Source organism: Heteronotia binoei, chromosome 2, assembly GCF_032191835.1.
Source record: "Heteronotia binoei isolate CCM8104 ecotype False Entrance Well chromosome 2, APGP_CSIRO_Hbin_v1, whole genome shotgun sequence".
In the NCBI taxonomy this organism is placed as follows: Eukaryota; Metazoa; Chordata; class Lepidosauria; order Squamata; family Gekkonidae; genus Heteronotia; species Heteronotia binoei.
Genome location: NC_083224.1, coordinates 111,447,409 through 111,469,152, shown reverse-complemented (window position 1 = coordinate 111,469,152; position 21,744 = coordinate 111,447,409). Strand labels below are relative to the sequence as shown.

The 21,744-nt window shown below is 47.4% G+C and overlaps 1 pseudogene; it reads right to left on the bottom strand.

The window, feature by feature from the left end:
- Nucleotides 1-7,227: 7,227 nt before the first annotated feature.
- Nucleotides 7,228-16,947, bottom strand: LOC132567338 (splicing factor 3B subunit 6-like; annotated as a pseudogene).
- Nucleotides 16,948-21,744: the final 4,797 nt, after the last annotated feature.

Below are 21,744 nucleotides of genomic sequence, written 5' to 3'. Positions count from 1 at the left end.
TCTTACTTTGTTTCCTTTCTTCCCGTCTTATCTGAGGATCTCAAGGAGGTATGCTGTACTCACTTCACCACTCAATCCCCACCAACAACAACCCTGTGAGGTGGGCAAGGCTGAGCAACAGACCCCAGGTGACCCAGATGGCAGGGCCCTGGCTCAGGAGGGGGGGGGCTCTCCCATATCCTCCCGCTTCTCATCCCGCCTGTGCTTCCTACAGAAACAGTGGGGCTGGGGAAAGGCCTGACGGAGAGGCTGTTCCTGAAACTTCCGTGGGGTGTTTTTGTGTCCTCCCATAACCTTTTCCCCCTCATGGGTTGAAAACAGGTGTGGGGAGAAGGGAGGTCACTGTCCACCCCAACACTCACTCTGCCTCCCTGTGCTCTGCAATGGTTCAGACATTCAGCAGCACCATCAGCACCCATTTTTTTTCATTGCTCCTCCGCTTGCTTCTGAGGCAGGGAGGTCCTTCCCCCAAGGGCGGCATGCATAAGACAGTCCAAGTTGCCTCCCAATCCATGTGCAGGGCTTCCTCCTCTTCCATACTGGCCCTGTATCTTCATTGGCTAACTGCACACCCATTCTTAACAATCTCACTCACAGTTGCCATGTGAAAAAGTGAAGCTGGCCACTCAGCTCCACCCCCCATGTAGTGGCTTCTCCAGTCCTCAATGAGCTGAGATCCAAGGAAGGAGGGAAAAAAACATGGTGCCTCCTCTTTCTCTGTCTTCTCTTCCATCCGTCCCCCTACAATATTTTACCTCAGCCTCTTAGCAGCACCCGCTAGCCATTTTCTATTTCTTGACAACTTCTACCACACACACACACCTCACCACATGCACCTGCTCACCCTCCCAAGCAACCTCCTGCCTTCCTTCCCTCACACCAGTTGCTCACGGACTAGGTAAGAGTCCTGGGCAGGCTGGTTCTGTCCCCCAGGCCTTATGTTTAACATCCCGTATTAAGCTCATATATGGCACAGTTAGAGCCAGCAACATTTGTTTAGGTTCTGACTCTCAGGTGCAAAGATCTAAATGGTTACAAATTCTTCACTGCAAGGATATGCTAGCTCTTGCGATACAGAATCTATAATAAATGTGCATGAAGCAGAAAACAAGATAGGAGCATTGGTCAGGCATTTCAAAATATCTCGCTAGGAGAAAAAACTGGATCTGCATAGATCCTCATGGGTCCTCTAGGGTTGTTTTTTTTAATCGAACTCCCCCAAATCTAGTATGAAATTACATGTCAAAGCCAGGACTGCAGATTAAATCTTTAAAAACACAGATCCAATACTTTGTGGTGCAGCAATGGCACAATAACATGGATATTATTTTTTGCACTGGAACAAAACAAAACTATCTTCATATTGTATATTAGAGGTGTCAATCTCATTTGTTATGAGGGCCAGATGTGACATAAATTGGATCTTGTCAGGACAGGTCATGTGTGTCATAAAATGTAATGCCAGGTAGCGTTCCGGACACATAGACTTTATGAAGGACACAGACAAACACGAAGATTTTTTTCTTAAATAAAACATGCTTAAAACAATAGCATGCTTGCAATATTTTGTTTTTTAAACACTACATGGGAGGTGGAGCTGAGTGGCCAGCTTCACTTTTTCACATGACAACTGTGAGTGAGATTGTTAAGAATGGGTGTGCAGTTAGCCAATGAAGATACAGGGCCAGTATGGAAGAGGAGGATAAATGTCACCTCTTGCTATGAATTATTGCATAAAAAACTGCAGGCAATGTAGTGTACCAATCTTAAACATGCTGTTCAGGTGTTGTTCAGATGTGTACCTCTGTAAGTTGCAAACCTACTTTTGATTTATTGACATTAATTACAGAGATCTTATGGTCAATGCTTTAAGCCTAAGACCCAGAGGAAAACATGCAGCTGGGCATTGTGAGTTTTTGTACATAAGTTGCTTCATGTGCTGGCCAAGAACATGTGAAGGCACCATGGCAAAGATTAAGGGCTATGTGTCTATAGTCTTCCTAGAAAAATAACTACAAGTCTTATGTGGCAGTGGAAGAACAGAGAGACAGCCATGTACTGCGGTCACTATCAGCCTACTATTTGGGAAGTCTAACTTCAAGATCATAAATCAAAGGAAAATGTGGAAAAAAATCAAGGGAAATTTGCTGAGTAATCCTGGGCTGGACACATCCTGGCTTGTTTGCTCTTCTAAATAGTTCACTTGCTTTCCTACTGAGAAAGACTGGAGGGCATGAATACAGTGAAAGAGGGGAACCCAGTTGCACCCATAACAAACTCAACAAAACTCTCTCTCTGTAGCAAGGCAAGAATTTATACCTTCAATAAAACCTCACTACTCTTAAAAGTGCTTTCTTTGTATCTCTCCCGAAGGTGGGGATGGACAAAGGAAGCCCTGCCAGCTTTCCCTCCCTCCCCAGGGGACAAGGAGAGGGAGAGGGAGGAGCTTCACCACTAGAAGAGAGGCTTGGTTCAGTAGCTATGTGGTGACTGATTGAGCCTGACAACCTTAATCACACAGCAAAGCTAACCTTAATCACACAGCAAAGCTATACAGCCAAGCTCCTGAATTTGGGAAAAGGGAGGGGGAAGAGGGAAAGAGAGGACAGGCTGCTTTGCTGGCTGCTTAGTGCAGGGGAAAAACACAAGATGGCAACCAGGAAGCACGCAAGGGAGAAGGAAGTAGACGATGGCCAGTTGCTGGTGGGCCTGACTGGAACTCTCTGGGGTCCGGATTCGGCCTACGGGCTGTATGTTTGACTTCCCTGGCTGAAACCTAATTAGTAATCCCATTTCATATTATGCCAAGCAAGAATTGAGAGGCCTCACTGTTTGTGGATTGCATATTCTCTTATTCTTTAAAAAATATTTGCATCTCTCCTCCCAGGACTTTTGATTTTGCTTATTTCCTGAATCAAGAATGGTGAACAGTAATATGCAAGGAAAAAAGTAAAAGCTGGATCTACATAGATCCTCAAGGGGTTTTTTTCACAGACCTCTCCCAAATCTAGTATCAAATCACGTCAAAGCCAGGACCACAAATTGCAAAAACCAGGTTGCAGGACTGCAGGTAACTCACTGCTGTCCCAGCTGAAAGCTTCCTCAGACCCTGAGTGCAGACCTTGACACTGCCAACCCTCTCCATCCTTTGCCAACAACTTCTGGTTCCTGGGCCTGTCACACAACTTGCATTTCCTGGAATTCCAGAGGAATGCCCTTCCTATCTTACTTCAACAGATGACCCACCCCAGCGCTGCAGGGCCTGGATGGCACACATGCACATCAGGAGTGAAATCCCCAGATCAGCTGCTGGGTGATCTTGAGATGTTTCCTATTTCCTCCTTCTTCTGTTTCCTAGAGTTTCTAGACAGAAAATTGAACCAGACCAATGTCAAAATGGCAGCTGATGCTTTGAGAGGGTCCAAAGATTGCCAAAGCATTGCTAAAGGCGGCTGTAATGGGGAGGGAGGGTTACTGAGCTGCAGTCAGTTTAAATTTTAAACACTTTCCCCTATGAATAGCTCTGCTAGGCTTTCCTTCTCTGGGAGCTCCATTTAACATCCCTGTGTTTATATTTTATTTAATATAAATATTATACACATTTTATTCTAAAGAATGCTGTTTAATGTTTGGAATGTTTTAATGTTTGCTGCCTTGGGGACTCTGAATTGGGTGGGAAAGCAGCATAGAAATGTATTTTAAAGGGGGGAAAGTAAAAATTGGAGCTACCCAAATCCTCATGGATCCTCTAGGTTTTATTCAATGAACTCCCCCAAATCCAGTATCAGATCACATGCCAACACTTTTAAAAACATGGATCCGAGGCACTGATATTCATATAAGTTTAACACTGAAACTAAATAAAATCATCACAAAAATTACGCGCCAGGTTCCTCTTAGGAACAGGCTATCTTAAAAATACAACAACTTTGAGCTAACTGGAAGATGGAGACCTCAACTACACAAGACAGCATTATTAAGCTGAACTTCTGTGTCACAGCTTGTTTTGCCAGGCTTGCTCAGTCAAGCAACAGAGCAAAGCCTCTATTTTCTCACTTGGCTGAAGCAACTTATGTACAAAAGCTTGCAATGTCCAGCCATTTCATGTTTTCCCTTCCCACCTCCACATTTCATTTCCTACCCATCTAAACCCACTCTGTTTACGCCACTCAAGGTAACACAGAGCATTCCAGTCAAGGAAAGTATACAGATACCCTTAAGACAGAAATCAAACACAAACTTGAAACAAATACATATATGCTTTTGCCTTGTAATAGTTAATTATTGGGGGGGGAGGGGTGGGCTCCCTCTTGGGTATCCTGCCCCCCCAGGGAAAGTGTATGCGCAATTACATAGCCTCTCCTTTCCCGGTGTAGTGAACGCCGCGTGGTCACTGTCCGGCTATGCCTGGCAGATGGTCACTGCAATGGCCTCTCCTGCATTACTGCATCCGTGGCAACACCTTCCCACTGGTCCCCCCCCCCCCGTTTCTCACAGAGTTTGCCACGTCATGGTGCGACCGAATGTCCGGCAGTATAACCGGATGGGCAGGCTGGGCTCACCAACCTCGCCAGCCAAGAGAAGGAAAACTCTAACATCAAGCCCGGGCAGACAGAGCTCATTAATGTAACACCTTATCGACTACATTCTGGTGCGCCAGAGAGACCTTCGAGATGTCTTACACAACCGAGTAATGCCCAGTGCGGAATGTCATACGGATCATCGTCTCGTACGCTGCAATCTCCATCTTCACTTTAAATCCACACCCAGGAGAGGAGGTATCCCTCAGAGGAAGCTTCAGGTTGGCAGCCTTCAGTCAGCCGAAGTTAAAGCTGCCTTCCAGGCAAAACTCCAGTCAAGAATTGAGGACCCCAGTTGCCCCACAGACCCTTCTCCAGAAGCACTCTGGGAACACCTAAAAACTACCATCCTGTCGATCTCTGAAGAAGTCCTCGGGTTCTCCACAAGGAAGAACAAGGACTGGTTTGATGAGAACAATCAAGAGATCCAAGAATTACTAGCAAAAAAGAGATCTGCCTACCAAGCACATCTTGCTCAGCCCTCCTGTCCTGGGAAAAAAGCAATCTTTCTCGCTGCATGTAGCAACCTCCAGCGCAAGCTTCGAGACATTCAGAACGAGTGGTGGACCAAGCTTGCAGAGAGAACCCAGCTGTGTGCAGACACTGGTGATTTAAGAGGGTTCTACGAAGCCCTGAAGGCAGCATATGGCCCATCATATCAGGCTCAGAGTCCCTTGCGTAGTGCAGACGGCCAAGTGCTCCTCACAGACAAGGCATCCATACTGAACCGGTGGTCGGAGTATTTTCAGGTTCTCTTCAGTGCCAACCGCATAGTTCAAGATTCAGCAATCCACCTCACCCCACTTCAACCAGTGAAAACAGAGTTGGATGAGATCCCCACCCTAGAAGAGACTGTTAAAGCCATCAAGCAACTGAAAAGTGGCAAGGCAGCGGGAGTTGATGGAATCCCACCAGAGATCTGGAAGCATGGGGGCACAGTACTACATAGCACACTTCACAAAGTACTTGTCACCTGCTGGGAACAAGGCAAACTACCACAGGACTTTCACGATGCAATCATCATCACTCTACACAAGAACAAAGGGGAAAAGTCAGACTGCTCCAACTACCAGGGGATAACCCTGCTCTCCATCGCAGGCAAAATCCTTGCCAGAATACTCCTGAACAGACTGGTGCCCACCATTGCAGAAGAACTCCTCCCAGAGAACCAGTGCAGCTTCAGAGCTAACAGGAGCACCACCGACATGGTATTTGTTCTCAGGCAGCTCCAAGAGAAATGCAGGGAACAGAACAAGGGTCTATATGTGACTTTTGTCGACCTTACCAAAGCTTTCGATACCGTTAGCAGGAAAGGCCTGTGGCAAATATTGGAACGTTTAGGATGTCCCCCAAGGTTCCTCAGCATGATCATCCAGCTACATGAAGACCAGCGAGGCCAAGTCAGACACTGCAACGACCTCTCGGAGCCCTTCCCAATAGGCACAGATGTAAAGCAAGGCTGCATTCTCGCGCCAACTCTCTTTACGATCTTCTTTAGCATGATGCTTCAAAGAGCCGCAGTAGATCTAGATGATGATAATGGTGTCTACATCCGCTATCGCACTGATGGCAGACTGTTCAACCTGAGGCGACTAAAGGCCCACTCCAAGACAATGAAAAAACTTATCGGAGAGCTACTGTTTGCTGATGATGCTGCACTCGTCTCCCACTCGGTATCAGCTCTGCAGCATATGATGTCCTGCTTTGCAGAGGCTGCCAAGCTATTCGGCCTAGAAGTTAGTCTGAAGAAGACAGAAGTTCTCCACCAGCCTGCACCCCAGGACGATTATCACCCTCCCTGCATCACTGTGGGTGAATCAGTTCTGAAGACAGTCCAGCAGTTCAGCTACCTGGGGTGCATCATCTCCTCAGATGCCAAGATCGACAAGGAGATCGACAACAGGCTGGCAAAGGCAAACCGTGCATTTGGCCGACTGCACAAAAGAGTGTGGAGCAACAAGCATCTGAAAAAAGGCACAAAGATCAATGTTTACAAAGCGGTTGTGATGACAACCCTCATCTACGGCTCCGAATCGTGGGTTTTATACCGTCATCACCTGCGACTCCTTGAGCGCTTTCATCAGTGCTGCCTTTGGACCATCCTCAACATCCACTGGAGTGACTTTGTGACCAACACTGAAGTCCTCAAGAGGCACAAGCATCGAGGCACTGCTGTTGAAGACGCACCTGCGCTGGGCAGGGCATATTTCTAGGATGGAAAACCACCGCCTTCCCAAGATTGCTCTGTATGGCGAACTTTCTACCGGCCATCGAAATAGAGGGGCACCAAAGAAGAGGTACAAGGACTCCTTGAAGAAATCCATGGCACCTGTCGCATCAACCATCACCAGTGGTCTGACCTAGCCTCAGATTGCAAAGCATGGAGGCACGCCATCCACCAGGCTGTCTCTTCCTTTGAGAATGCACGCATAGCTGGTCTTGAGGACAAAAGGAGATTGAGGAAGAATCGCCCTGCTACAGCACCAACCCCAAATCAGACTTTTCCCTGCAGCCATTGTGGCCGGATCTGCCTGTCCCTCATTGGTCTTGTCAGCCACCAGCGAGCCTGCAGCAGACGTGGACTACTGCACCCGTCTTAAATCTTCGTTCGCGAAGTCAAGCCGAGAGAGAGAGAGAGAGAGTTAATTATTATATTAATGATGCACAACACCTTGTATAAGCCTCTGAGTTTCAAGAAATTTCATCAGCAGCATACCAAATGTCTTGGTTAATCTTTATTTTGAAACACCAATTAGAAAGACATTGGAGTTAACACAGCAGTGATGAGTTCATCTGCATCTGGGATTATCATATAAAGCAGCCATGTGTATTTGTGGGGAAATTTCAGCCCAGAAAATAATGGGGTTAAAAATAAATAATTGCCCATATACCCAGTGGCTCCTCACAAAGGCCAAGGGTCTTATTTTGGTGGGTCCATGTTTATTCCATATTCCTTCATCAAGAGTTTCAGCTGTTCTTTGTTTTATTTTGTATTCATTTTTGAAGAGCCTAAAATAAAACAGAAATAAACTGTGAATAAATCAACTCTCTCCATTCAGAGCAATTCTATCAATATTATTAAAATGATTTCATTTTCTCCTATTTAACCAATTATCATTGTAGAAGAAGAAGAAGAAGATATTGGAGTTATATCCCGCCCTCCACTCCGAAGAGTCTCAGAGCGGCTCACAATCTCCTTTACCTTCCTCCCCCACAACAGACACCCTGTGAGGTGGGCGGGGCTGGAGAGGGCTCTCACAGCAGCTGCCCTTTCAAGGACAACCTCTGCCAGAGCTATGGCTGACCCAAGGCCATGCTAGCAGGTGCAAGTGGAGGAGTGGGGAATCAAACCCGGTTCTCCCAGATAAGAGTCCGCACACTTAACCACTACACCAAACTGGCTCTCCAGGAAATCAAGATGCATTATATTTAAATACTTCTTAAGATGAATGCATGCATTTAATTCCTCAAAACCAAGCCAGGCCCTTTGGAAAGCGACCAATGCCATAATAAGAAATTAACTTCAAACAATATTTTTGAAGTTAACGTCAAACAATATCCCATTTAGGTTCCAATTGTTGTGAGAAATATTAAAATAATTATAAATAAACTGATATAAGATCCAGAGTTCAATGGGGAGAACTCAAGTGTGTCTATGGTGGGAAAGCATACAAATTGTTATCAATTTGTGAATAGCCACCCTTCTCAATTGTATGTGGCAAGTAAGCACCTCCACATAATTCAGCAGGGAAGTGTTTGTAAATTGCAAACTGTTTCAGGTCAATGTGCCAAAAGTAACTAAATCTAGCCAAGCATGAGTATGCAAACATGAGGCTCACAGATCTTTCCAACACTCCACCCACCTTAGCAACATTACTATTTCTAATATTTTCATAGTAATTTGGATTCTTTTGATCAAACAACATTTTTCCAAAAAGAGGTACCATTTCTCTAGGTAGTCAGAATCTACTGCAGTCTCTTTAAACGCCTTCTAGCTGTGCCTGAATAAAAGCAGTATAATAATATTGGCTTTTATTCGAGCACAATTATTTCAGTAGCTGAATCAAATTCTCTAATTTATTAATTCAGTATACACCAAGCATATGTCCCTACTAAAGGTATAGTCCAGAAGTACACAATACAGCCACCCTTCTGAAACTAAGCAGTGGAAGGACTGATTAGAACAAGGGTGCAAAAACTTCTTGGAATCCTATATACCAGGGGTGTCAAACATGCAGCCTGTTGGCCAGATCAGACCCCCGGAGGGCTCCTATTAGGCCCATGAGTAACTCACTGTCATCTGCTTCCTTCTCCCTCTCTTGCTTCCTTCTGTGTTACAGCTTGCTTTGCCAGGCTTGCTCAGTCAAGCTACAGAGCAAAAGCCTCTATTTTCTCACTTGGCTGACCAACACATGAAGCAACGTATGTACAAAAGCTCGCAATGCCCAGCCATTTCATGTTTTCCTCTGGATCTAAGTCTTAAAGAACTGAACATGAGATTTCTGTAATGAATGTCAATAAATCAAAAGTTTCAACTTACAGATACTTGAACAACACCTGAACTGCATACTCAAGATTGCTACAGCACAGACATTGTCTCCAGATTTTGATGCAATAATTCAGAACAAGTAGTGTCAGTTATTAGAGGTTGTTCAATAAACAAAATACTGCAAACGTGCTAATCTTTTAAGCATCTTATTTTAAGATTTTTTAAAAAATATTTACCTTATTTTTCAGTCCATAAGGCGCTCCAGACCATAGGACGCACCTTCCTCCTGGGGGGTGATCCGCTGCCTCCGCCTCCGATCCCAGCGCTTCCCCCACGCCTGCCTGCCTGGCTCCAGCTTCTTCCAGCAAGCGCTGGGATCGCTCCACGCTGCCCCCACCGCAAACCCAGCGCTTCGCGAGCGCCGGCTGCGGAGGGGGCAGCGTGCTTCCTCCGTGCCTGTCTGCCTGGCTCCAGCTCTGACGCTAACAGCAAGCGCCAGGATTGCTCCCTCCGCTGTCCGATCCCGGTGCTTGCTTTAAGTATTAGAGCTGGAGACAGGCAGACAGGCACGGAGAAAGCACACCGCCCCCTTCACAGCTGGCACTCGCAAAGCGCTGGGTTTGCGGAGATGGCGGGTGCTTCCTCCGTGCCTGTCTGCCTGGCTCCAGCTCTGATGCTTAAAGCAAGCGCCGGGATCGGAGGGCGGAGGGAGCGATCCTGGCGCTTGCTGTAAGTGTCAGAGCTGGAGCCAGGCAGACAGGCACGGAGGAAGCACACTGCCCCCTCTGCAGCCGGCGCTCGCGAAGTGCTGGGTTTGCGGTGGGGGCAGCGTGCAGCAATCCCAGCGCTTGCTGGAAGAAGGTGGAGCCAGGCAGGCAGGCGCGGGGGAAGCGCCGGGATCAGAGGCGGAGGCAGCGGATTGCCCCCCCCCCGGAGGAAGGTACCTTCGCTCCATAAGACGCACACACTTTCCCCCCACTTTTTTGGGGGGGGGAAGTGCGTCTTATGGTTCGAAAAATACGGTAATTGTGTTTGTCTGTGCCCTTTTTAAAGTTTATATCTCTGCTACCTGGCATTACATTTTATGACACACAGGGTCTGGCTCGAAAAGGTCTCATTTATGTCAAATCCAGCCCTCATAACAAATGAATTCAACATCCCTGCTATATACACTGCCTCAAGTGCTTCAGAAGGAAAGAGGGCAATGGTGACATGGATGTTACTTTCCTATTTCTCATAACAAATTCAACTATAGTTGATAGAATTTGTATGCAAAGGAACTCACTCTTTTAACTCTATATGCTTACCAAAACAAAGGCCCCCGTCAGGTCTCCCTTCCTCCCAGTGCTCCTTAGCCTTCCAAAAAGCCTGAACAAACTTAAATATATATATACTGACTTTATGAGCCCATTATTCACTGTATTGGAGCCAGAAGGCATGCATCACAGAGCTCTTCAAATTCTGTTCTCAGTCATTTTACACAGAAAGCACAGCAGGTCCCCTATTATCTTGAATTATTCCAGTATTGGTCTCATAATGCTTTTGCCCAAATCAAATTAAAAGTTCATATTACGTGGTAACAACTGCTAAATTGTTTAAGAAAAGTTCTTGCCCTGTCTGTGTTATAGCACAAGACCACAAGGTATCTGTTGCACATGTTGAATCTTGACAGATTAATGGAAGCATTTTTGGCATCAAAAATATCTTCATAGACATCATAACATGTTCCTCTAGTCTCAGGGGCACTTCCTCTGTAGGATAAGCAGCATTTTAATATTTACTAAGGATAACAGTACAAACTCCATTAGCATTCAGAAATGACGTAAGGAAATGCATCACCAATACAATATTAAATGAGTTTCTTTAAAGTGCTGATATTTTGATTTCTTGTTATGTTTTTTCACGTGGGATTGGGGGGTTTTCCCCTCAATTCTGTAATCCTAGTTCTACTTCATTGTTTATTGAACATCCTTTACTGTTTGTTTGAATTGATTTTTATATTTTATAATCCTCCCTGAGTTCAAGCAGGCTACAAATGACATTAACAGCAATAACATGAGGGTCACAATTCCATGCATGCTTACTTGGAAGTAAGCATCAATGAACTCAGAGGGAGTTGCTTAGATTAAACATACCTAATATTGGCTGCACATATTGGTAGTCACTTTGCATCTGTTCTGAACACATAGAAAAGACTCCCAGTAAATTCTATGAATCAAGAAAGAAGCCTTAAGTGAAGCCACAATGAAGTGGCCAACTGCATGAAGACAACCAGACAGATTTTTTCAGCATGTTGCCAACTAGCGTTACAAGGGTCAAGAGGTACAAAAAGCAGGACAGGACAGATTCAACTGCAGGGTTCCATGTGCTTTTACAGATCAAGTACTACAAATTCTGTAATTCTACCTATTTGCATAAACATATGTAAAACGACAGCCTGAGCAACAGAGTCTGGCATGGTATTCCCAGGAAGCATGGCTGTTTCTGCTGGCTAACAACTGAAAAGGGTACAATTTTCCTGCAAACTAGGAGTGGATAAATCAACAGCACAACAAACTTCTATTCTGTTGTCATTCAATCACAGAATAACTTTGACTCTTAATGATTCACTGTGGTGTTACTACACTGTCAAATTTACCATCCTTACTCCAGAATTTCTCCAATTGTCTTGTTTCCTTAAAAAAAACCTTCCAGAGCAAATTTTATAGCATCAGTTCCTTTATAGTATTTCCTACACTATGGATCTATGGATCTACACTATTAAACTAATAAATATCCCACTTAATTTCTAGGGTTGCGTGGCTCATGTTATATGTTGGTCTTCTCCATTCTGCACCTTCCCTTAGAAACTTGGTTTTAGTTTGTCCCTTGTGTTATTTTACACAGAAAGCTGAAATAATGTCATGCCAGTCAACCAGAAAGTTGTCTTAAGGACATCACTTCAAAAATTATATTGCTAGCCTCCATTTTGAAACACTCCATAAGCTTACACTCGATTTATTCAGCATGTCCATATTTTCTAAAACTGTCATACATTTCTTCAGCTGTGATGTTATATGGCAAATTTCTTACACAAAATTCTGTTGACATCAGTAGGCAGACGAATCTAGATTTAGTCAAACATGCAAAATTATCAACAGCATAGATTTCCAGAAGAGGAGCGTTCAGCTTTAAACTTTCTATGTCACCCATATTGTTAATCTCAAAGCATCCTTGCCCATCACTAGGGTTGCAGGCCCACATGCGGGGATCCCCTGGTTTCAGGGGCTTCTCCTCACCATGGATCAGTTAGCTGATGGGGGATACCCCTCCTCTAAACAGGGATGTCACATGGGGGGGCACTCTGGTTTTGGGGAAATTTTATGGTTTAAACCCAATTTAACCATAGAGTTTGCCAAAAACCAGAGCATCCGCCATGTGACACTCCCAGAATGCACCCCAAATTCCCCCACTGGACCGGCAAGAGGACCTGGCAACCCTGGTAACACTCTCTAAGGCAGGGGTGTCAAACTCATTTGTTATTGTAATGCTTTTTGGGTTCTTAACAAGAACTTTGGTCCAGAGGCCTGACTCTAAACTCTGGTGAAAAAGTTTGCCTTTAAGATCCCAGCCAGGCTCCTTGACTGTAAAAAATTCTCTCACAAGGACTAATTGGTATGGTATACGGCCTACAAATGCAGTTATCAATACCTGTTGATAGCTTGGTATCATCCCTAACTGTTCGAATTAAAAGATTATTTGCAGCTGAAGGTATCTCTCTGTAGCTATGCAACCCAAGGACAATTGATAGTCACATGACTTCTTGGTTACTCTGGCAACAGGAAGGGAGATGACATCACCTCATAGACTCTGATTGGCTCCACAGGCCCTGGGGGCAATCCAACTCTATTCTATAAACTACACTTTGCTTAGCAGCTGCTTTCCCTTTGACAATCCATCATATCAGTCAGTAGTAGCTAGCAGATCCAAAGCTGAACCTGGCTGAAGCATTTGTCTTGTGAAACTCCCTACATGTTTGGAATCTTGGTAACTATATTGTCTTTAAGTGCTAGTTAGCCTGGAAATGAATAGGTCTTTTATTTTGTTATTCCTTCACTGTCTTGTCTTTGAAATATATATTTGCACTTCAATAAACCATTTTTTAAAATAACCTTATATGAAATCTTTTCCTCTGCAGCCTCAAAGCCTAAGTACAGAGTCCTGACTATGTGTAAAAGTCCAGTTTGGAAACTCAGTATCACAAGCCTACCTTGCAGGGCTGATTTTTTGAATTAACTTCCCTGAAAGGCTCAAGAAGTTGGCTCTGTTTCTGGAGTTACTGGGAATAGTCAGTGAACCTGATGGCAGCCTACAATTCAGCCCACAGAGAGGGAAGACTCTCTGAAGGAACTTGATAGAATGTTGTTCTTGCCTGTGTTAAAAGGCCCTTCTCTCTTTCCCTGGGCATGGGAGAACCCAAGACAGTTATGAGGACCAGATCTGACATAAATGTCACTTTGATGGGCCAGGCCATGTGTGCCATAAATTGTAATGCCAGTTACCAGAGATATTTTATCACTGACCATGACCCACATGCCTTCTCAGTACCTAACTTACCACCCTTTACTCAATATGCACAAGACGTTTTGCACAGAAAGCTCCTGGCTGATAACCAAGGTTGCTCACAAGCCGAATAAGAGCTCTGGATGGGATGGATCTGGCCCATGAGCTGCATGTTTGACATGTCTTCTCTAAGGCCTTAATACATCTATTTAAACAAAACAGGATAACTTGAGCTGCTTATCATGGCTTTCCTGTTTTAAAATGGCATCCCTTCTATATCATATAACTTGCAGTGTTACAGACAGCTGAACACATTTAGGCTCCCGTTTGACTTGAGCCTATTTGCATACAATCTGTGAAATCTGAACTACATCCGAAGAAGAGGATAAAATTTAAAGGGCCACATGGTTGGTTGTGTGTTTGTGTCAAATCTGCTGTCTTTCTACTATTCTTATCCCCCCCCCCCCAATCCATTTCTGCAAATACTTTCTCTGAGCCAGGTTCGAATAACAGAGGAGGAGGAGAAAAGCTGGATTCATACCCAGGTCTTCACTTGGAGTCTCAGAACAGCTTATAATCTCCTTCCCTTCCTCTCCCCACAACAGACACCCTGTGAGGTAGGTGGGGCTGAGAGAGTTCTGAGAGAACTTCTCTTGAGAGAACAGCTCTGAACAGAACTGTGACTAACCCAAGGTCACCCAGCTGGCTGCATGTGGAGGAGCGAGGAATCAAACCTGGTTCTCCAGATTAGAGTCTGCCGCTTTTAACCACTACACTAAGCTGGCTCTAAAGGAAAGCGAACAAGAAGACACACTGCCAATCAACATACTCAGCAGATGACTGATCAAAATGGGTAGCTGTGTTTGTCTGTAGCAGTAGAAGAGTGCAAGAATCCAGTAAAACCTTAAAGACTAAAAAAAATTGTGGCAAAGTATGAATTTTTGTGAGTCACTGCTCACTTCTTCAATGAATGACCCTGTGCCACTCTCAACCTCATAAGCATATTGTCAGAATAACATGTGGAGAAGATAATCATGTACATTGCTACTCTGAGCTTCTTAGACAACCAGTGAGATTAAAACCAACAATTGTATTGCTTTACAAAAGCACCCACACAGTGGGATTTACATGTAGAGACATACTCTAGGTATCACAAAGCAGGAGTCAAGTTTCACCTTTAAGATCAACCAAGTTTTATTAAGAACATAAGCTTTCGTGTGCTCTCTAAGCACACTTCATCAGACAAGGGGATCAGGTATTGTGAACGCTTACGTTCTTAATAAAACTTGATTGGTCTTAAAATTGCAACTTGACTCCTGCTTTGTTCAACTACTTCAGACCAACACAGCTTCCCACTTGGATCTATCTAGGATCACAGTTCCCTATCAAATGTATTTACTTCATTTATAGCCCACCTTTCTTCCCAACAATCCCAAAGCAGCTATCCTCACAACAATCCTTTAAGGTAGGTTAGGTTGAGACTAGCCCAGGTCATACTGCAAGCCTCAGTGGCAGAGAACATTCAAATTAAAAGCTCAACCATCAGATGTCAGCTAGACTGGGCTCCGCCTCCAGACACAATTGCCTCCCCTGACGCTTATATACTTGTACAGGAGGCTAGTCGATTCCATGCCACCAGCTGGAGACACATCCCCACGCAACGAGCCTCCAATGCCAATCGATCTCATCATCCTCTGCCAGCCCTTTCCACCCCTCCATAATAAAGCTCCTCAACTCCCACCAGTCAGGCTTTCACCCGGGTCACGGGACGGAGACAGTGCTGGTTGCCCTGGTGGATGATCTTCAGTGGCATCTGGATCGAGGCGGCTCGGAGGTACTGATGTTGTTAGACCTATCGGCAGCGTTCAATACGGTCAACCATCGGTTGCTGACCTGCTGTCTCACCAACGTGGGGATTCAGGGGTTGGCTTTACAATGGCTGACCTTTTTCCTCGAGGGTCGGGGACAAAGCGTGGCGATTGGGAACGAACTGTCCCGGAGGCGCCCGCTTGATTGCGGGGTGCCTCAGGGGGCAGTTCTCTCCCCGATGTTGTTTAACATCTACATGCACCCCCTTGCCCAGATTGCCCGGAGATATGGGCTGGGTTGCCACCAGTACGCTGATGACACCCAGCTCTATCTACTCATGGACGGATGGCCTGCCTGTGTCCCAGAAAACCTGGACCTGGCGTTGCAAGCCGTGGCTGGATGGCTCAGGCTGAGTGGATTGAAACTAAATCCAGCGAAGACAGAGGTCCTTTGCTTGGGTCGCCGTGGTCCGGGGAGGGAGATTCCCTTACCAGCTCTTGACGGTGTGCCTCTGACAGCGGCGCACAGGGTCAGGAGCTTGGGGGTGCTGTTGGAGCCTACTTTAACTATGGAGGCTCAGATAGCAGCCACCGCCAAGTCCACATTTTTTCACCTTAGGCGGGCAAGGCAGTTGGCTCCTTTCCTGGAGAACGGCGATCTGGCAATAGTGATCCATGCAACGGTCACCTCGAGGCTGGACTACTGCAATGCCCTCTACATGGGGCTGCCCCTGTGCCGAACCCGGAAGCTACAGCTAGTGCAGAATGCCGCCGCCCGGCTGTTGTTAGGGCTCCCTAGAAGGGAGCACATTCAACCAGGGCTTCGGGGACTGCATTGGCTGCCGATAGCATACCGAGTTCGGTACAAGGTGCTGGTTATGACATTTAAAGCCCTTTATGGTCTAGGACCTGCCTACCTTAGGGACCGTCTCTCCCCACACGTTCCCCAGAGAGTGCTGAGATCGGGGTCCCAGAACCTCCTTACAATCCCTGGGCCAAAGGAGGCCCGTCTGAAAACAACTAGAGACAGGGCCTTTTCGATTGCAGCCCCCTGTTGGTGGAACCAGCTCCCGGAGGAGGTGAGGGCCCTGCGGAATCTTAGACAGTTCCGCAGGGCCTGTAAGACAACCCTCTTCCGACTGGCATACAACTGACCGATATCTGAATATCTAAATTCATGAACATCAGCATATCTGAACTTTGATATACTTGAAGAACCGACTTTCAGGGAAGATGTAGCATGGTATATTGATAAATGTGTTTTTATGTATTTTACTGTATTAATTTTTAATGTATTTAACCTGATTTACTGTTAAGAGTTTTATGTTGTGAGCCGCCCTGAGCCCGCTTCGGTGGGGTAGGGCGGGATATAAATGGAATGAAATAAATAAATAAAGCTGCCTTCGAGGACCCTGAGCCACTGCGGGGAAAAAACAGGAGCCCATACAAAATAGGTGTTCTGGCCCAAGGCAGCGGGGAGGGAGGTGCCCGCATTTATGCTCATGCATTTCGCAGCTTGCATCGCCATGGCAACGGTCTAAGTAGAGTCCTCTCTTCCATTTCCGAGAAAATTTAAAAAAAAACACCTATACACCAAGACCGATTTCGCACTCAGCTTACCCCGCTGTCACGTTCCTCTTCTCCGGGCAGCGTCCTTCGGATTTCCCGCTATCTACTCCAGAGCTGCAAGATACATCACGATTTTCGCGGGGAAAACGGAAACTGGTTTTTAGTGGTTTCCATTTGCCGCGCGAAAACCACTAAGTTTGCTGCAGCTCGGAGCAGATAGTGGGAAATCCAAAGAATGCTGCCCGGAGAAGAGGAACACGACAGCGGGGTAAGCTGAGTGCAAAATTGGTCCAAGACTTGTGATGCTTCCACTGCGCAGGCGCCCTGTACCTCACCCTGAACACTTTTCATAGTCTTCTAGGATAATCTTAATCTCTTTAACACCCTCTTTAGGGTTAGTCATAATTACAATAATATCATCTGCAAAAAGGTTAAGCTTCATTTCTTCATTACCTATCTTATAGCCCTCAATTCTACCTGAATTTCTAATCTGTTCCGCTAGTTTGTTTGTTTGTTTGTTTGTTTGTTTATTTATTACTTTACATTTATATCCCGCCCTCTCTGCAAGCGGACTCAGGGCGGCTCACAACATCATAAAAACAATCAATTCAATAAAACATATAAAACCATAATTTACTTATCAATTTAAAAACTATTAGCGCTGTCTCAGTCCAATCTAGGCGGTATTGACTTCTGCCTATGCTCGCCAGCATTCTGTGGGATGTCCGGTGGCAGCCCATTTTCAATCAACCACAAAAGCCTGTTTAAACAGTTCGGTCTTACAGGCCCTGCGGAACGCCGACAAATCCCGCAGGGCCCTTATAGCTTCTGGGAGGGTGTTCCAGAGTTCTGGTGCTGCCACCGAGAAAGCCCTAGATCTTGTTATGCATAGCTTGGCTTCTTTTGGGCCAGGGGCAGACAGCAGATTTTTTGTCCCTGATCGCAGTGCTCTCTGGGGGATATATGGGGAAAGGCGGTCCCGTAGATAGGCATGTCCCTGACCATATAGGGCTTTAAAGGTTAATACCAACACCATTGCTATTATAAATAAGAGAGGAGATAGAGGACAACCCTGTCTTACTCCTCCTTGTATAGGAAATGCTTGTGTATGGTTATAGGGTGGCCAGACCGTCCCGGGCACCCGGGAATGTCCCGGTTCTGGCCCCCTATTCCCGCCTCCCGGGCTGGCTATACCGGGACCATTAGAGGTCCCGGTTTAGCCAGCCCCGGAGGCGGTGGGCCGCGCGCGGGGCCCGGCGGCGGTGGCGGAGGCCGGGGAGGCGGCGGAGAGGCCGGCGCTGGTCGCTGGAGGCTCCAGAGACTCTGGAGGGCCTCCAGCGACCAGCGCCGACCAGCGCCAACCAGCACCGACCAGCGGAGGCCGCGGAGAGGCCGGCGCTGGTCCCTGGAGGCCCTCCAGAGTCTCTGGAGGGCCTCCAGGGACCAGCGCCGGCCTCTCCGCGGCCTCCGCTGGCTGGCGCTGGTCGCTGGAGGCCCTCCAGAGACTCTGGAGGGCCTCCAGCGACCAGCGCCGACCAACAGAGGCCGCGGAGAGGCCGGCGCTGGTTCCTGGAGGCCCTCCAGAGACCAGCGGAGGCCCTCCCCGGCCTCCGCAGCTGCCGCCAGCCCCGCCAGCAGCACCAGCCACCGGGAGGAGAGGCCGCCACTAGCCCTGGATGAAGGTAAGCAGGGAGGGAGGGGGCCGAAAGCGGGGGGGGCGGCTGGCGGGAGGGGGCGGCCTTCCTTCCTTCCCTCCTTTCTCCCTCCCTCCTTCCCTCCCTCCTCCCTTCCTTCCCTCCCTACCTCCTCCCTTCCTTCCCTCCCTCCTTCCTTCCTCCCTCCTTCCTTTCTTCCTTCCTCCCTCCTTCCTTCCTTCCTTCCCTCCCGCCTTCCTTCCTTCCTTTCTTCCTTCCCTCCTTCCCTCCCTCCCTCCTCCCTTCCTTCCCTCCCTCCCTCCTTCCTCCCTCCTTCCTTCCTTTCTTCCTTCCTCAACCTTCCCTCCTTCCTTCCCTCCCTCCTTCCTTCCTTCCTTCCTTCCTTCCTTCCTTCCTTCCTTCCTTCCTTCCTTCCCTCCCTCCTCCCTTCCTTCCCTCCCTCCCTCTTCCCTTCCTTCCCTCCCTCCTCCCTTCCTTCCCTCCCTCCTTCCTTTCTTCCTTCCCTCCCTCCTTCCTTTCTTCCTTCCTTCCCTCCCTCCCTCCTCCCTTCCTTCCTTCCTTCCCTCCCTCCCTCCTTCCTCCATCCCTGTTTTGGTGGTTTGGTATATGGTTACTTTTGCATTTATTGGCATTTGCATTTATTGGCAATAGCTTGTGTAATACAGCATTTTGACTTCTTTTTTTTTTTTTGCCATATAGATAGGGTGATCATTTTCCTATACTACTTCTGCTTTGCGTATTTTTTAAGTGCTTGTGTATTTATGTACATTGTTTTCATTGACTAAGGGAGGTATCTGGTGTTTTCTGGTTGCTGACCTAGCCAGACAGGACAGGAGACCAGCAGAGAATATCTCCCCTGTTTCCCTCCCTCCCTCCCTCCTTCCCTTCCTTCCTTCCTTCCTTCCTTCCTTCCTTCCTTCCTTCCTTCCTTCCGTGGCTCTCAAATATCCGATGTTCATGTCTTGCGGCTCTCAAACATCTGACCTTTATTCTGTGTTGCTCTTTTGTTAAGCAACTCTGGCCACCCCTTGAGTAGACAATACTGACTTTGGTGGACCCAAGCACTGATTCAGTGTAAGGGAGCTTTGTGTTTGTGTCTTCTGGTGCACTTTGTTCTCAAATCCTGTATTTACTTCATCAGTATATGGGATAAGGCACTTTCTCAACTGTGCTGCATAATGCAGCCTATTTATTTTGTCCTGTTTGCTCTGTTGGCTCTATCTGCACCACCTTCATCACTTTCGGGGTGTGGATCCCCCAGTGGGGTAGTCTCCCGACTCCCTCCGCCGGCTGTTTCTGTTAGCCCTGCGCCCCCTCTTTCATTTGATATGTGTCCCGTGCGGGTGCCACCCTCCCGCCGGGAGATGCCGCAAAATGAGCCCCCTTGAGGCTTATGGTGGCAGGGCTCGGGGGAAGCGAGCTAGACTGCTGTTCTTTTGAGGGGTTATAGAGTGTTTCGAGCCTGTCCCTGTGGCATCGGTCCCATCGTTGTGGGGCCCAGGGGGCCGGTGCAGCGGCACGCTGAAGCAGCCTGTCGGTCACTTCCGGGTTCCTGTCCTGCATCTCGACCTGTGTTATTAGTGATAGGCTGCTTCGGCGTGTCGCTGCGCCGGCCCCCTGGGTCCCACAACGATGGGACCGATGCCACGGGACACATATCAAATGAAAGAGGGGGTGCAGGGCTATCAGAAACAGCCGGCGGAGGGAGTCGGGAGACCACCCCACTGGGGGATCCACACCCCAAAAGTGATGAAGGTGGCGCAGATAGAGCCAACAGAGCAAACAGGACAAAATAAATAGGCTGCATTATGCAGCACAGTCTCACTGGAATCTCACTGGAATCTGACTGGCTTCTCAGCATGGAACCCGTTCTCTCTAGTCTTCTCACTTTGAAAAAAGTAAAAAAAGAGTTTCATTTAACTTTACTTCCCTCTTTCCCTCTCTATAAATAATCTTGGTGTTTCCAGCGGTGATATTTGGGGGATTTTGGGGGACGTCACAGGAAGTGCTGTGAAGTCACTTCCTGTTTCCGGCAGTGGCATTTGGGGGAAATGATGTCATTTGGGGGAAATGATGTCACAGGAAGTGATGTCACTTCCTGCTTCCGGCAGGTGGCGGGGGGGGGAATGATGTCACAGGAAGTGATGTCACTTCCTGTTTCCGGCAGGTGGTGTGGGGGAAATGATGTCACAGGAAGTGATGTCACTTCCTGTTTCTGGCGGTGGCATGACATCGCCGGAAGTGACGTCACTTCCTGCTTCCGGCAGGTGGCGCGGGGGGGGGTGATGCCACAGGAAGTGATGTCGCTTCCTGTTTCCGGCAGGTGGCGTGGGGAAAATGATGTCACAGGAAGTGATGTCACTTCCTGTTTCTGGCGGTGGCATGCCGTCACCGGAAGTGACGTCACTTCCTGCTTCTGGCAGATGGCGCGGGGGGATGATGTCACAGGAAGCGATGTCACTTCCTGTTTCCGGCAGGTGGCGTGGGGGAAGTGATGTCACAGGAAGTGATGTCACTTCCTGTTTCCGGCGGTGGCATGACATCACCGGAAGTGCCGTCACCAGACGTTATGTCACTTCCTGCTTCCGGCAGGTGGTGCGGGGGGGAATGATGTCACAGGAAGTGATGTCACTTCCTGTTTCCGGCAGGTGGCGTTGGGGGGGAATGATGTCACAGGAAGTGATGTCACTTCCTGTTTCCGGCGGTGGCATGATGTCACCGGAAGTGATGTCACTGGAAGTGATGTCACCGGGAGTGACGTCACTTCCTGTTTCCGGCAGCGCGCACCCCCCCTACCTTCCCCCCAAAAAGGTGTCCCTGGCTGGCCTTCAGACATTATGGCCACCGTACCCTGTCACTGCAGATGCTTGAAGTGTTTGTATTGGCCAGAGAAACTGAGATCTGGTGCTTGCTAGAGCACTCAGATAACCACTTGACCATGACTGAATGAGTTTGTGAGAACTGGCTCTAATTTCTGTCTATTTTACAACTGTTTCGTTAGACAGGGCAGATAAAAAGCCTGCATAGACTCCCTTCACCATTTGATATCACAGATGTCCCTAACTCAATGTATCTCCATGTTTTTGAAACATCCTTTCCTC